The following is a 17,638-nucleotide window of genomic DNA, read 5'->3' on the forward strand; positions in this document are numbered from 1 at the left end:
CTTTTTGATGCTATTCGCTAAGTTCCTAAGTATGCTAAGTTTCTAAAAGATTTGTGCATGAACAAGGAAAAGATTAATGAATTAGAAACTATTTTTTTGGGTAGCTCAATTTCTGCTTTGATGGGTGTTGTACCAGAGAAATGTAGTGATCCTGGTCCTTGCTTAGTATCTTGCACTATAGATGATGTTGAATTTGTGGATTGTATGTGTGATCTTGGTGCTTTGTGTAAGTATTATGCCTTTGTCTGTTAACAATGAGTTGGACCTTCCACCATTGAAAAGGTCGGCAGCTCGTTTTGTTTTAGCCGACAAGAGCATTATTTCTGTGGCCGGTATTGCTGAGGATGTCTTAGTGAGCATCAAAGGATTAACCTTCCCGATTGATTTTTACATCCTTGAGATTCCTCCTAATGACTTCGGGAAGCCATCATCCATTCTATTAGGAAGGCCTTTCTTGAAGACTTCTAAGTTTAAGCTTAATGCATTTTCGGGCACTTACTCTTTTGAGATTGATAGTAGAATGGTAAGCTTCAATTTGGATGAGACTATGACGCATCCACCAGAGGATCGCTCTATCTTCTGGTGTGATTTGATTGATGGAGTTATAGTTGAGATCCACCATGAGACTCCTCATGAAATGAGTATGAGTAAAGGTCTAAGTGTGGGGAAAGAAGACTCTAATGAGGAGTTGCAACCTTTCTCTCTCCAATCTAAGTGTGCCTTTTTGGAGGGAGATGAAGTAATTGAGCCGGAAGTTGAATCTCTCCCCGTTGGATTTGAAGCGGATACTAAGGTAGAATTTTCACAATCTCCAATCTTTGACCTAGGAAATGAGGAAGACCTAGAGAAGGTTGGGGAGGAAGAGCTAAAAATGGTTGGTAAGGAGGTGGTAAACAACCAAGCAATGAAGGTTTTCTTGCATGAGTCTAGGAGAACAAATTCACCCCAAGAGCAAATTGAGTGGGTGACAATTGCACCTATGAACTTCATTGACCCACATCACTATGCTCTCTTGGAAACGGATTATCAGTTTAAAGTTCTTCTTGGAGTGTTAGATGGTGAAGCCTTAGACATCAGTTGGAACAGAGATCTCAAGCTCATGAAGGAGACCAAACCAGGACTTGAAGTCCAAGAATGGTGCAAGGAAAAGCTGAGAGGAGTCCATGATGTGTTGGGATACTTCAGTGGGAATTCAAGAGTTGAGCCATCCATACGGAATCATAAAGATCAACAAGAAGAAGTTCTTGAAGAATTGCTGGACCTCACTAGAGATCCCACAGCACCTTTGAAGATAAAACATAGATGGAGACTCAAGAGGGAGTGGAATCTCAAACCACCATAACAAGAACTCATTGACCGTCCAACTTAAAGACGTTAAGGAAAAGTGCTAGGTGGGAGACACCCCACCATGATCTTCCTAGTTACATATTCTTTTACCTTATTCCTCATCTTTTTGTTCAGATATATTGATTGGATATAGTAGGAACTTCTTGAATTTGAGTAGATATATTTGAATAATCATTGTTTCATGAGATTTTCAATCATGCTAGTTTGATTAACTTGGCACACTTAGTTGTTTAAATTTTTGTAGTATTTTGCTTATGTAGGTGCCTAAATTGTGTTTGATTGCTTTTTCCTTGATTTTTTTGTCAAAAAAAGTGTCCTTGTCATGCGTATGCCTGGCCCAGGCGTACGTGTGACCTCCACGAAATCACCATACGAGAATGGTGCGTGCATGCTGCTGCTGCTGCCTGGTTCTAGACAGAGAGTTGTGCTGGGACTATGCGGGTGGGGTGCAAGACGCACAACCAACCCTATGCGTACGCATAGCTGACGCGTACGCATCATCCATTTTTTTCCTACCCACATGTGTGCTTGACCGACACATACGTGTCGCACTGGTTTCATGAATTGTGAATTTTTTATGCTGAAATGATGCTGCTGCATGGTTCTAAAATAGAGAGTTGTGCTGGAACCATAGGAGTGTTGTGCAAAGAGCACGAAAAGTCTCCATGCGTACGCGTGACTTATGCGTACGCGTCACCTTTTCTTTTCTGCTTCCCACGCGTGCGCGTGGATGACGCGCACGTGTTACAGGGCCGATTCAACTTACAGGGCGCGCTGCCCTGTCTCTTTTCATTTCATCCTCTTTCTTCTATTCTTTCTTTCTTTCTTCTCCCTTCTTTCTCTTCTTCTCCTTCTCACATCTCTCCATTTCTTACTTACATTTCTCTATTTTCTTTTCTCCCTCTTTTCATGGTTTTACTTTTCAACTTCTCTTACTTTTTAATTTTCTTTTGATTATAGTATTTGATCACCTTTGTTCTTATTAATTGAATTTAATTTTGCTATTTGTAGTTAGTTCTTCATCCTTATTTTCTAAACTTGTTATTTTTGCATTGGTGTTGGTTTGTTCACATTCAAATTTTTGTGAATTTCATGGATTGTTGTGGTGCCTCTTCCTTTGTTTTGTTTTGTTTGATGATTCTATGATTGTTGCTTTTCATCTTCGGGAGTGCTACATACTTGGTTTTATCATTTTGCTTGTTGATTCCCACCATGCACACCAAGTGTTTGTGAAAAAGAACCAATGAGACTTTACCCCAATTTTGATATTATTTCTTCACTCATTGCTTCTTTTTCACACCACTTGCATTCCTTGTGCATTCTAACCTTCCTATTCTTATAACATCATGCATGAATTAGTGGTTTCATCCTCTCTAACTCCACATTCTTCTGTTCTTAAGCTTCTTTGTTTTGAAGTTAGTGTGGGTTAGTACTTCTCTCTTGTCTTCACTATTCTTGCATGAGTTCATGTTTATCGAGTTGATGCTTGAGTTGCTCTTTTCTTGGCTTATACTTATGTTCTTTCTTGACTCATGCATCGTGTGCTAGTGTTATGCCTCAATGTTTTAGTTGATTTCTCACTTACATGTTGTCACGACCATGTATGTGAGACACCTTATTCTTATTTGGGGATTCTTTCTCACTTGCACTTTATTAATTTCATATCTTTCTCTCCTAGCTTAATGTTTATCCCTTCTCCTCCTTTTTAGGAAGGTCTCCAAGAGAGAAAGGAGCAAGCTCCTAGGAAGGTAGCTAACCGGAAATTGCAACATCATCAACATGACCGCAAGCACCTCAGCTATCTACCAACCTTTGGAAGAGACCAACACCCCAGAGTCCACTTTGATTTATGGCAAAGAATGCAATCGAGAGGTAGACATGGAGGCACCCCTGTCACACCATCCTTAGGCCATTGAAAGTGGTATTTCCGAACCCACTTGTTTATCTATGAATGCACCAAGGACGGTGCAATCTTTAAGTGTGGCGAGGTCGAGGACCGACTTCCGTGGGTAACTACTTCCTTTTCCAACACCAATTCTTAATCTTCTTTGTTAGTTAGTTATTGCATTGTATGATAGATTGCATGATAGTTGGAGTTTGTATATATTCTACCCATTTTTATGTTAGGACTACTTGGTTAGAGTGATGCTTTTTTTTCCAAGAAACTGTTTTAGGGCATTCCACTAATTTGAATTAAAAATTTTTGTTGAACTTGCTTAAAGGAATTAATTTTGGAACATGGTTTTAGAGCTAGAATACACAAGCCTAGTGAGATTTTGAGCCTATTTGATTGGTTGCATCTTATCAACCAATATTTTATTTTGGTGTGTGTTGTTCTCTCTAAGATTGTGATCTTTGTCTTGCTTTATTCTATATTTCCATTGTTTGATGTATGAATGCATTTATGTGATTGAGGCCTTCGTTTCACTAAACCTCACATACCAAAATGGCCTTACCCTTGTTATCAATCCTTTGCAAACCAATGTTGAGCCTATTTAACCCTATTTGTTCTTTACTTTAGCACATCACTAACTCTAAGCAGAAAATAATGAATGTCCTTAATTTGAATCTTTGATTAGCTTAGACTAGTGAGAGTGTGCATGATTTAAGTGTGGAAAAATTGGGTTTATGAACGTTTGGTTTGGGAATTGGATATTTTATATTTCTTGTTAAAATGTGAAAAATAGTTTGGGCACATGTTCATGTATTCAATACTTTAATCATATGCATTAATCTCTTGTGTATATATATTCTCTACCATATATAAAAATAAAAAAAAAAGAAAAGAAAAGAAAAAATAAAAAGAAAGAAAGCAAAAAGAAGAAAAAAGAAAAAGAGAAAAAAAAAAGAAAGAAATAAAAAGGGGACAAAATGCCCCAAAGTAAATGGTGGTAGCAATGCATATATATTGTACTGGAATTTAGGATGCATGAATATGTGGAAAAGATAGTTAATGGGTAGTTAGATTTTGTATTTTGATTACATGGATTGTCTTAGGTTAGGTGGAAAGTTTAGGTTAATCAAGGATTCAAATTTTAGTCCACTTGGCCAAATACATTCCTACATTGACCCTAACTCCGTTACAACCCATGAAAAGACCTCTTGATATGTGTATTCGTGCATTGAATATATGTTAATTGGTAGAAGAAGAGCAAGCCTTAGAAAGCAAGATTAGTAGAGAACCGAGAGAATCGATCCTCAAACACTAGAGAGATTAGAGTGCAAAACTTCCGGTGAGGGTTCGATGCTCAATTTTTTGTTCTCGGCTTTCATAAGATTTCTTCTTGCAAGTCTATTTGAACTTCATTTTGATATTTGAATTAGTGGAATTCATGAATCATCATATTATCTTAGCCCTACTTGTTCAAATATGTTCTTGGAGATTGATTTACTTTTAACCAAGTAGGTAGAAGCATTTAGCATGCAGTTGTATTTATATAGATAGGTTGCATTTAATAAATCCTACCATTCCTCTTCACCCCTTTATGGCTTTTCTTGAGCTTAGCATGAGGACATGCTAATGTTTAAGTGTCCGAAGATTGATAAACCACTATTTATGGTTTATTTTAGATTGAATTGAGTGGATTTTGTCAACTATTTTCACACTTATTCATATAAATTGCATGGTTTTATAAATCCTTTCTAATTTGTACTTAAGAATCAAAACATGCTTCCTAGGCCTTAAAATTGCTTTTAATCCTCTCTTATTGTCATTCGATGCTGTGATTCATGTGTTAAGTGATTACAGGGTTTATAGGGAAGGATGGGTTACAGGATAGAAAGGAAGCATGCAAAAGTGGAAGGAAAACAAGAAATTAAAGATTTGAGAAGCTGGTCCCGACGCATATGCGTGGCTGACGCGTGCGCATGACCAGGAGCATCGTCCACCGATGCATACACGTGACCTTGTGAAAAGTTCGACGACGCGTACGCTTGGCTGACGCATAGGCGTGACAAGCGTTACGTTCCTCACTTAAGGGAACACGCTGGGGGCGATTTCAGGCTGATTTCTGGCCCAGTTTCGAGCCCAGTCTAGAGATTAGAGGCTGGGAGTGAAGGAAGATGGAGGATACATATTCCATTAGCTTAGTTTGGAGATAATTTTGATTTCTAGAGAAAGAAACTCTCACTTCTCTCTAAGGTTTTAGTGTTCTTGTTCATTTTCATTTGAATCTTTGAATTAGATCCTTTCTAATTTCATTTCTTGTTATTTTAATTGTAGTTTCTACTTTCCAATTCTACTTAATATTCTTGCAATTTTACTTGTTTTTATTTTGAATCTTGTTGGATTTTGATTCCTATTAATCCATTGAGCTTTCTTTCATGCTCATTGATGTTATTTGGTTCATTATTAGCAATTATTGTTAGTGGGTAGTTTTGATTTGGATTTATTTCATCAATTTTATAATGTCTTCTTTTAGTGCACACAAGGTGTTTGTGAAAATGCCTTTTATGATTATGGAGTAGATTTCTACTCTTGACTTTGGGGTTGAGTATTGGAAACTCTTGAATTTTCAAAGCCTATGGTTGATTGAGTGTTGGAAGTTGCTTGTTAGCTTGAACTTCACCAAAGCTAGTCTTTCACTAGGAATTGACTAAGACTTGTGAACTCAAGTTAATTGTATCCACTTGTCTTTCCTTCAATTGTTAGAGGCAATAGACAATTTCTGTCACAATTGGTAATGACAATGAGGATAGAAACTCCAATTTTTCCCCTAGCCAAGACCTTTATATTGATTGATTGTCATTCACTTTCACTAGTTTTGATTTCTTAGCTTTCTCACTTTAAATTCATAACTCTTATTCTTACACACTTTTAGTTGTAGTTATCTTGATGCATGCTTGTTAGTTAGATAATGCTTGTTTGGTATCTCTAGTTATCTTACTTTAATTGTTAGTTAATTGTTACTTTTCTATACTTGTCATTTTACTTCTTATATAAGCAATCCAAAAATCCCAAAATTTCTAACCAACAATGTGCATTCTAATGCAAGTCCTTGGAAGAACGACCTGGGATTCTACTCCCGGTTATTGATTGGATTGTTGTGACATTCTAGTAAACTTTGATTAGGGATACTTCGTCAGTTGGGAGTATACTTTGCGACATTGAATTAAGAAAAATCCTTTGGTGAATTTCCTAACCGGCATTTATCCTGCATCAATGTGCAAGAGAATTTAATGAACCAAAGAAAATATGGGACTCACACATCAATCAATAACACACTTTCATTTTTTTTTTGCATCGCCTAATTGACATAAAGTGGGGCACATGGGTGCTATGCAACTTAGTAGAAGAGAGATATAAGTTGAAATCTATCACATAGCAAGCATGTTCCATATAGCTTGAAAACTTTAAAATGATGTCGCTAGGTGAGCTTACAATTCAGTTTTACAATTTCACAATTTCAATGCATCTACATGGTGATGTAAATAAAAAGCCAAAATAAACAAGTATCACCTAGCAATAGATGCATCAATTAAACACAATTGCCTAATAAAAGATATTGAATTCAAATTACATGGTGGCTAGCTACAACATGCAATTTAAAAATCCAACAACATTCTTGAAGGTATTTTTGTAACTACTTGGTATGCACAAATATCAAGCATGCAAAACTCAATACCAAGAAACAAACTATAACCGCAATCACAATCCAACAATGAATAATTCAGTAGCAAAAAACAACAAATCAAATTAATAATCCAACACTTTTCACCTAATCTGACCTATCCTAACCAGCTAATCTACTAAAACAGAGAATTAAACTAACTAACTAATTAATGGAGATGGTGGTAGGTGGTAGATGGTAAATGGTAATGAAGTGAAGGTATAAAAAAGAAATGAAAAAGGGAAAAGTAGGGTCGTGCGTACACATCCGCATGAGTGGGCATGCGAGTGGTGCTTATGCATATGCATGACTTGTAATTTTTTTAATGGTTGTGCGTGCGCACAGTACATGCACAAACCAAGTTTAGTGCTATTTTGGTGTCATGTGTATGCATGATGCATGCGTACGCATGATACGGTGAACTTTTGGGGCCATGTGTACACGCAAAGCATGCGTATGCATGGTGGGTGCTCTATTTTTTTCAAAAAAAATTTCAAATTTTTTTCACCAAACCAAGCATTCCAAACACCCAAAAGGTTACCAAAACACTACCAAACCTTATTTAGACATGCTAAACTATCAAGAAAACTTAACTAACCAAACTAAAATGGAAATTAAACTTATTCATCAATATATACAAAAGAAAAAAAAAAACAGAAAGAGTTTACCATGGTGGGGTGTCTCCCACCTAACACTTTTAGCTAAAGTCCTTAAGTTGGACATTTGGCGAGCTCCTTATCATGGCGGCTTATACTTGAACTCATCCTTGAACTTCCATTAATGCTTGAATCTCCAACATGCTCCAGAATTCCTAATTGATTGCACCAAGCTTTGATGAAGTTCCGAACAAGCCGAGGACTCCCAAAGTTGATCCTCATATATTCCGGGATCCCAAATCTTGTTTCTACACCCGTCTTCTAATTGATCTTTAAAATTCTACTCGGGTGGTAAGCATTCAGAATTCTCATTCAAACACCCAAACATCCTCATAGATCCAATCAATTGGGGACTTTGCCAACCGTTGCATTTAAACCTTGATGATGCAACTACAATGAACCTAGAATGGTGTTTTCAACCACTAACCATCTCCCTTTTGCTCTTAAATCACTACAACAGAAGCGGGGGATGCCTACGGCAAACTTCCTGCGATGTCCCCAACAGCAGCAATTCATGGTGGATAGCTGCGATCCCATCCCAAATTAGCCTACCGACGCCGAATCCCTCTGATTTAGTGTCAAACTCAGTATGACTGCTGCTAACCCCAATCCATCTAGTGATGATTTTACCCCCAATTCAATTCAGAATATCCACAATCAAGAATTCGAGGAACCTGCCAAAGGAGAGTGCAGAGCACGCGAACCTCTTCCCTGCTCCACCGTGCCCCACTCTGTCATCGTTGAGTCGCGTGGCTACCAATCCACCCTTCTCCCCCTGCTGTCGACCATTCCCAAAATCCGATCCATCGACCCTTCCGCAAGTGAATCCTTGCCACCATTCCCCTCCGGTCCCAGTACCAGCTGCATCGCGCTTCCCGTCGCCGGAGGGTCCATCTATCGCCTATCAGCTTTGTTGATTTGCCTTCTGGTATGTACAAAACCCCTCTTCGATTACAAGGTTCTTGCTTGTTCTTCGCTTGTTATCTCTTTCCACCATATGCCTTTTTGTCGTTTTAATTTTTTAAAATTAAGTAGCATCTGAATAAGATAGAACACAATTTTTAGAAATCTCTCCCAAAGATTAAAGTTGAACACTTGTAAAGGGGCATGCAAACTAACCATAGAAGCTGTAATCCAGTTATCAAATATATGAGAATTTATATAAATAAATAAAGATAGAAGAACTTTCTTGTATATGGTTTGGTTTATGCAACTTTCTATTGCCTGATTTACCTTTCTTAACAGTTCTCTGTTATTCTATGGAAAGAGGAAGAAAATTGATAGAATCTAATACAAGTAATATAAGTGTAGGGGTCATTTTCTTGGTTATGAAACACTTTTTACTTTCTTTTATTGTGTTATCCTCTATATTGCATCGAAAAGAAAGAGTTACAAATAGTGATAAAGTTAAAGCATGAAACAAACATGATAAAAGGAGAAAATAAATGGTATATAGCTCTTCAGTCCCTCGATAATACTTATTGGAGCCAGAGAAACCCCATCGTTAAAGCCACCAGCTTTGCACCAAATTCACATCCCAACCTCCTTAAAGTGAAGTATGGAAACAACACCTTTTTGAAAATCAAGATGTTATTCTGCATAGTTTGCACTTTTGCATTCGGTATAATCAGACTAATAATACATAATGTATATTTTGTGCATTGATTTTCTTCGAATTAGAAGCAGGGATCAGAGACATATATAGATATTGTGTTGATATTGTGCATTGAGAAGGATATAGTTTGGTCTACACAACTTTCTGTTCCCTAAAGGGTGAAGAAAAAAAGAAGAAATAATTTGGCATAAATAAATTTTATGAAATGGTTTGGGTTTTGGGGGGTTGGAGGGTTGGGGGGAAAGGAAAAGGCAAAGGAGATTACTGTTGAAATTTTATGGGTTCAATGATTCAATTATATCAATTATATTTAGAATCATAGTCCAAAATAGTGAATCCTATTAACAAATATTAATGACATAAAAGACTTGTTTGAATTTTGAATATTATACCTATCCAAAGTTCTCAGTTTTTTTTCATCTGAATCATAAGAGATGTGATAAGAACTTGTAGTGCTGATAAGTGACAAAGGATTACAAAGTTGTATTCTCAATGACTTGGACATGTAAGAGTTTGTTTCATGGTGGTGGTGGCAAATAATGGCAATGCCAGAATACATGAATGTTAAGACTGGAATGGCTGGCTGAGCAGCAGCTGCTCATGTTGGATTTGTCAAGTTTAGTCCAGTAAGAAACGAATGGTGGTTGCCAAATATCCTGATCAAGAGGTGTGCAGAAATAAAATCTAGATGGATTTTTTAGATTTCTTAATAAGATGTTGATATATAATAGCTTTTTGTAATCATTGAAAATAAGGACACACACTGTTTATTTCATTAGTCTTATCTTTTTCTTTTAGCAATCATATACAGTGTTAAGTCAGCAATAAGAAGGAAAGCATATAGTTAGTTAGCTCCTTCATAATATAACTATATGAAGAGCATTAAAGTTTCATTTTAGTTAGAAAATAGTTAGTTAGCTCTTTTATAAGATACCAATATACATAGATACAGCTCCAGGATAATTTTCAAAATATATGACCATCAATAAGCTTTCATTTTCAGTTAGCTAACTAAATCAACAAGCTTACATTGTCATGGTTATAATTCCATTTAAAACTGATTTTGTTGTCTATTTCTTTGGAGTTTATTCTATTTGTTTTTCATAAAAGTATAACTTTATAAGATAATCAATGGAAAGATGCAGTTAAGACTGCTGGATAATAGAGTTTAGTTTATAGCCTGACAATTATGGGAATCAGGTCTTTTAGTGAGATTCATGAATGGGAAGTACCCATATCTGCTGTACAAGCCTAACCGTGGATCACAAGCATCTTTATCTGGATATTTTTTGCTGCATCTTCATACCATACAATCCAGGATATACTTCTAGTCTAAGGCATTTTTTCGACGAACTTATCATTTAATTGTCTTTGATGCTAATAAGGCCACGCTTGTGCCAATGTGGAAATTATATTTATATTGTGCCAACTGGTCATGTTTACCAAAGTATCTAATTTCACATTTAGTGTAAAAAGGTCCAAACTGTTGGTGAACAAGTCAGAGCTTCTGTTGAGCACAAACTGGGAGTCGCTAATCAGAGCATTACTGCTGGTTTCTTTCACAATAATACAAGGTTGACGTGGTACATTTGATGTTGTTAGTTCATCACAGAATTTGAATCAACTCTGAAGTTTTATTTTGCCTATATGTATTACAGTGCTGAGGGCCGAAGAGAATACTTGGAATCCCTCCTCCGTGAGTACAAGAAAGAGGACGCAGGTACTTGATTTCGTGAAAATTACACCATTTTCTATCTCTGCCTGATACTTCTTGCTTCATCTGATAATAAATTGGCTTTAGGACTTGCACTCTCTAGGTTGTACTATAACTTGGTTCGCTTATTGGGAATGATTAGAGATCTTAGCAATATATGTTTGCATCATGTCAATGACCAACTCTTCTAAAATCTTATTCTTGGCAATATTGCGTTATTGTGCATGTACTTATATTTTCTTGGCTGGTGACTATTCTTATCTAACAGAAATTTTTATGCTGTTAATAAGTTATCCTTCCAGATTTATGGTTGTCCATTTTATTGAGATTTATTATTTTCATTAATTAGCCTTCTTTTTCCACCTCACTTTTTCTCGATGAACTTACATGGAACCTAAAAGCATATAGTATGAGCTTGTTTAATTTGTGTTCAGGAGAGATCCATGATAATCCAATTATGCTTTGACTTTGTTTAGGTATATATAATTTATATTCCGTAATGAAGAAGTGTGATTAGCCAGGTTTTATGACTGAAAATCTAATTGATTAGGAATAGATTCAAAGATACTTACCAATATCATCATCCCGTTAAGTCAAACAAATTAGGTTTTGATCACAAATACAGAGACACTACTTAAGTATGAAGCTTTATAACCTTTTAAAGATACTCACCAAAGCATTTTTTAATTTATTACACTCACGACAGGAATAGATTCAAAGGTTTGTTGTTTTCTTGTGCACTATGATATTTTATTTATATTTTTGTTTTTTATATTTTTAAACTGTAACTTCTGTTCCTCCTTTCCCTTTTTATTTTTTAAGGAAGCTTATCTTTTCCATCTCATTTTTTGGCTTTGCAACCAGAAATTCTTTCTTCTACTAATTTTTTAAAAGTGCAGAATTTTACCATGAGTAAGCAACCTTCCTAATACCATTCGTATGCTATCTGTTATCTGGGATACAAATACCCTTGTCTATGTTTCATTTCTAATTTATTCTCCCATTCTCTTTTTGGGATTACTTATTGAATTAAAATATATTATTACTCTCCTATTACATAATTGCGATAAATTTCCAAGATTTCTTTTGACACTTTGCCTGAAATTTTTTTTAAAGATTTTCTATTTGTATTACCTTAGTAAATTTTTATTCATTTGTTTATATGATTTCATTAAAGTAGATATAGATAAGATTTGGATCTCAAAGCCACGAGGTAGTGACGAATACAGGGCCGGCTTGAATAGATTTTTGGACTTCACATTAGCCAATGCATCATCAGATGGGATGATACATTGTCCATGTCCTACGTGTGGGTTTCGACTTTTCCAAACTAGAGATGATGCCTACGAAGTTCTCTGCATCCCAATTGCTTAATATAATTGTTCTCCTAGGCTTCCACCATTGTTTTTGAAGCTTCCCAAATCTTTGAGCAATCTGTAATTTCAAAAGACATGTTCCAATAGTTCCTTAGTGCCACTATTTGGATCAACATCTCTAAATGCCCATGTATCCCTAAGGTTTCCTAGAATGACATATCTATAAATAGTTGCAATGCAACAAAAACTAAATAAAATAGCCGAAAACAAACAAAGGCTACGCATTTTCAATTTCTAAATTCTCAACAAGTGGCTATTGGTGCACGGAATTGCAATCACACTTTTGTAACTCCGCACAACTAACCAGCAAGTGCACTGGGTCGTCCAAGTAATAAAACCTTACGCGAGTAAGGGTCGATCCCACGGAGATTGCCGGCTTGAAGCAAGCTATGGTCATCTTGTAAATCTTAGTCAGGCGGATTCAAATGGTTATGAGATTTTGATAATTAAAAGATAAATAAAACATAAAATAAAATAAAGATACTTATGTAATTCATTGGTGGGAATTTCAGATAAGCGTTTGGAGTTGCTTTGTTGCTTTTGAACCTCTGCTTTCCTATTGTTTTCATCCAATCATGCGTGCTCCCTTCCATGGCAAGCTGTATGTTGGTGGATCACCGTTGTCAATGGCTACCATCCGTCCTCTCAGTGAAAATGGTCCAAGTACAGTTTCTGTATGGCTAATCAACTATCGGATCTCTTGTCTCGGATGAAAAATAACAGGCACAGCTACCGCACGGCTAATCATCTGTCGGTTCTCACTTGTGTCGGAATAGGATCTCTCTATCCTTTTGCACACTGTCACTGTGCCCAACATTCGTGAGTTTGAAGCTCGTCACAGTCATCCCATCCCAGATCCTACTCGGAATACCACAGACAAGGTTTAGACTTTTCGGATCTCAGGAATGCTGCCAATTGGTTCTAGCCTCTACCACGAAGGTTCTAATCTCACGGATTTGAATGCTCTATTGTCAGGAGAGGCAAGTCAAATCCGTGGATCAGAGACCCAAGAGACTATACTCTGGCTGTCGTCCAATGACTACGTTGAACATCATGTAGACCGCTTGTGGTTGTCAGGCACGCGGATCTTGGCTAAGCGAGTAACGAAGATAGTGGTTGATTGTCATGGGTCACCCCTTCATTCTGACTTAACTAAATTAAGTACGAGAGTATATCTTGGAGAAGAAGTAAGCGTGAATTGAAAGAGAAACAATAGTATTTGCATTAATTCGTGAAGAACAACAGAGCTCCGCACCTTAATCTATGAGGTGTAGAAACTCTACCGTTGGAAAATACATAAGAAAAAAAAGGCTAGGTATGGCTGAATGGCCAGCCTCCCAAATGTAACATATGGCATAAACTCCTCAATACAATAGTAAAAAGTGCTATTTATACTAAACTAGTCACTAAGGATTACAGAAATTGAGTAACTAAGTACAGATAGTGCAGAAATCCACTTCTGGGGCCTAATTGGTGTGTGGTTGGTCTGAGCATTGAGCTTTACACGTGCATAGGCCTTTTCTAGAGTTAAACGCCAGCTTGGATGCCAGTTTGGGCATTTAACTCCAGTTCTGGTGCCAGTTCCAGCGTTTTACGCCAGAAAATGGTCTCTGGCTAGCGTTTAAACGCCAGTTTGAGCCATCAAATCTCAGGAAAAATATAGACTATTATACATTGCTGGAAAGCCCAAGATGTCTACTTTCTAACGCAATTGAGAGCAGGAAAATTGGGCTTCTGTAGCTCCAGAAAATCCACTTGAGTGCAGGAGGGTCAGAATCCAACAGCATCTGCAGTCCTTTCTCAGCTTCTGAATCAGACTTTTGCTCAAGTCCCTCAATTTCAGCCAAAAAATACCTGAAATTATAGAAAAATACACAAACTCATAGTAAAGTCTAGAAATGTGATTTTTGCATAAAAACTAATAAAAATATAATAAAAAGTAACTAAAATATACTAAAAACTACCTAAAAATAATACCAAAAAGCGTATAAATTATCCGCTCGTCACAACACCGAACTTAAATATTTTCTTGTCCCCAAGCAACTTAAAACAAAATAGGATAAAAAGAAGAGAAAATACAATAAATTTCAAAATATCAATGAAGCTTAGTTCTAATTAGATGAGCAGGACTAGTAGCTTTTTGCTTCTGAACAGTTTTGGCATCTCTCTTTATCCTTTGAAATTCAGAATGATTGGCATCCATAGGAACTCAGAATTCAAATAGTATTATTGATTCTCCTAGTTTAGTATGTTGATTCTTGAACACAGCTACTTTATGAGTCTTGGCCGTGACCCTAAGCATTTTGTTTTCCAGTATTACCACCGGATACATAAATGCCACTGACACATAACTGGGTGAACCTTTTCAGATTGTGACTCAGCTTTGCTAGAGTCCCCAATTAGAGGTGCCCAGAGTTCTTAAGCACACTCTTTTTTTATTTGGATCATGACTTTAACCACTCAGTCTCAAGCTTTTCACTTGGACCTTCATGACACAAGCACATGGTTAGGGACAGCTTGATTTAGCCGCTTAGGCCAGAATTTTATTCCTTTGGGCCCTCCTATCCATTAATGCTCAAAGCCTTGGATCCTTTTTACCCTTGCCTTTTAGTTTAAAGAGCTATTGGTTTTTTCTGCTTGCTTTTTCTTTTTCTTTCTTTTTTCTTTATTTTTCGCCATTTTTTTCGCAAGCTTTGTGTTTTTCACTGCTTTTTCTTGCTTCAAGAATCAATTTTATGATTTTTCAGATTATCAATAACATTTCTCTTTTTTCATTCTTCTTTCAAGAGCCAACAATTTTAACATTCATAAACTTCACTATAAAAAATATGCACTGTTCAAGCATTCATTCAGAAAACAAAAAGTATTGCCACCACATCAAAATAATTAAACTATTTTCAAGATAGAATTCGAAATTCATGTACTTCTTTTTCTTTTTCAGAAAACATTTTTCATTTAAGAAAGGTGAAGGATTCATGGAACATTCATAGCTTTAAGACATAGACACTAAACACTAATGATCATGTAATAAAGACAAAAATATAGACAAAACATAAAGCATAAAAACCAAAAATAGAAAAGAAAATAAACAAGGAGATTAAAGAACGGGTCCATCATAGTGATGGTGGCTTCTTCTTCCTCTTGAAGAACCAATGGAGTTCTTGATGGGGGACTTCCTCATGCTCTTGTTGAGGTCCATGAGTGGGCTCTCTTGTTTGCTCCATCCTCTTTCTAGTGATGGGCTTTTGAGATGAATCTCTCCATCTTCCATGACTCGGAGTTGGAAGCAACTGCCTTCCCTTTCCTCTTCCTAGAGGTTTCTCCGGCCTTAGGTGCCATTAGTGGTTATAGAAAGAAAAAAGCTGAGCTTTTCCACACCAGACCTAAAAGCTTTGCTCGTCCTCGAGCAAAATAAGATAGAAGGGAGTAGAAGAAGAATGATGCAATTAATTTTGAAAACTTATTACTGTATACAAGAAAAATTAGAAAGAGTTGAAAATAATTTGAAAAGATATGTAAGTTTTGAAAATGTTTTGGAAGGAATTGAAAAGAATTGAAAAATAATTAAAAAGAATTGAAAAGATTATTAATTTTTGAAAATAGAAATTGAAAGATGAACATTTAAAATATGTTTGATGCAAAAAATTATGAATTAAAACATGAAAAATTGAAAAAATTCGAATTGGAAACAAAATTACCTCCCTTGAGTTATCCTGGCGTTAAACGCCCAGAATGCTATCCATTCTGGCGTTTAACGCCCACTTGACTGCCTCTTTGGGCGTTTAACGCCCAGCCAGATACCCTGGCTGGCATTAAACGCCAGGAATCCTTCTTTACTGGGCGTTTTTCTGAACGCCCAGAATGCTGCCTACATGGGCGTTAAACGCCCATTCTGCTATCCTTAATGGCGTTTAAACGCCAGTAAGCCTGTCTTCCAGGGTGTGCTATTTTTGATGCTGTTTTTTATTCCACTTTAATTCTGCAGCTATTTTTGTGACTCCACATGATCATCAACCTAAAGAAAATATAACATGGCAATGGAAAACAATTGTTTACAAAAAAATAAACATAATTAAATAACATTGGGTTGCCTCCCAATAAGTGCTTCTTTAATGTCAATAGCTTGACAGTGAGCTCTTAGAGAGCTTCACAGACACTCAGGGCATGATGGTGGCCTCCCAACACCAAACTTAGAGTTTGAATGTTGGGGCTCTGCTTGACTCTGTATTGAGAGAAGCTTTTCATGCTTCCTCTCCATGGTTACAGAAGAAGATCCTTGAGCCTTAAACACAAGGTAGTCCTCATTCAATTGAAGGACTAACTCTCCTCTGTCCACATCAATCACAACCCTTGCTGTGGCTAGGAAGGGCCTTCCAAGGATAATGGATTCATCCCCATCCTTCCCAGTGTCTAGGATTATGAAGTCAGCAGGGATCACTAAGACATCTTCTACAAGTCCATAAGCCTGTTTTATTGATTTGTCTGCCATCTCTAGTGAGATTCTTATAGCTTGTACTTCAAAGATCCCTAGTTTCTCCATTACAGAGAGTGGCATGAGGTTTATACCTGACCCCAGGTCACACAGAGCCTTCTCAAAGGTCATGGTGCCTATGGTACAAGGTATTAAGAACCTTCCGGGATCCGATTTCTTCTGAGGTAATTTCTGCTGAACCAAGGCATTCAGTTTATTGATAAGCAATGGAGGTTCATCCTCCCTAGTCTTATTACCAAATAACTTGGCATTTAGCTTCATGATTGATCCTAGATACCGAGCAACTTGCTCTTCAACAATATCTTCATCCTCTTCAGAGGAAGAATACTCATCAGAGCTCATGAATGGCAATAGTAAGTTCAGTGAAATCTCTATGGTCTCTGTATGAGCCTCATATTTCTTTGGTTCCTCATTAGGGAACTCCTTAGTAGTCAGTGGACGTCCATTGAGGTCTTCTTCACTGGAAATCACTGCCTCTTCCTCCTCTATAGGTTCGGCCACTTTGGATATATTGATGGCCTTGCACTCTCTCTTTGGATTCTCTTCTGTATTGCTTGGGAGAGTACTAGGAGGAGTTTCAGTAACTCTTTTACTCAGCTGACCCACTTGTGCCTCCAAATTTCTGATGGAGGACCTTGTTTCAGTCATAAAACTGAGAGTGGTCTTAGATAGATCAGAGACTATGGTTGCTAATTCAGAGAGACTCTGCTTAGAATTCTCTGTCTGTTGCTGAGAAGATGATGGAAAAGGCTTACTATTTCCAAACCGAATTCTCCCACCATTATTATTATTGAAGCCTTGTTGAGGCTTCTGTTGATCCTTTCATGAG

The sequence above is a fragment of the Arachis hypogaea genome, chromosome 20, assembly GCF_003086295.3.
Source record: "Arachis hypogaea cultivar Tifrunner chromosome 20, arahy.Tifrunner.gnm2.J5K5, whole genome shotgun sequence".
NCBI classification, from domain to species: Eukaryota; Viridiplantae; Streptophyta; class Magnoliopsida; order Fabales; family Fabaceae; genus Arachis; species Arachis hypogaea.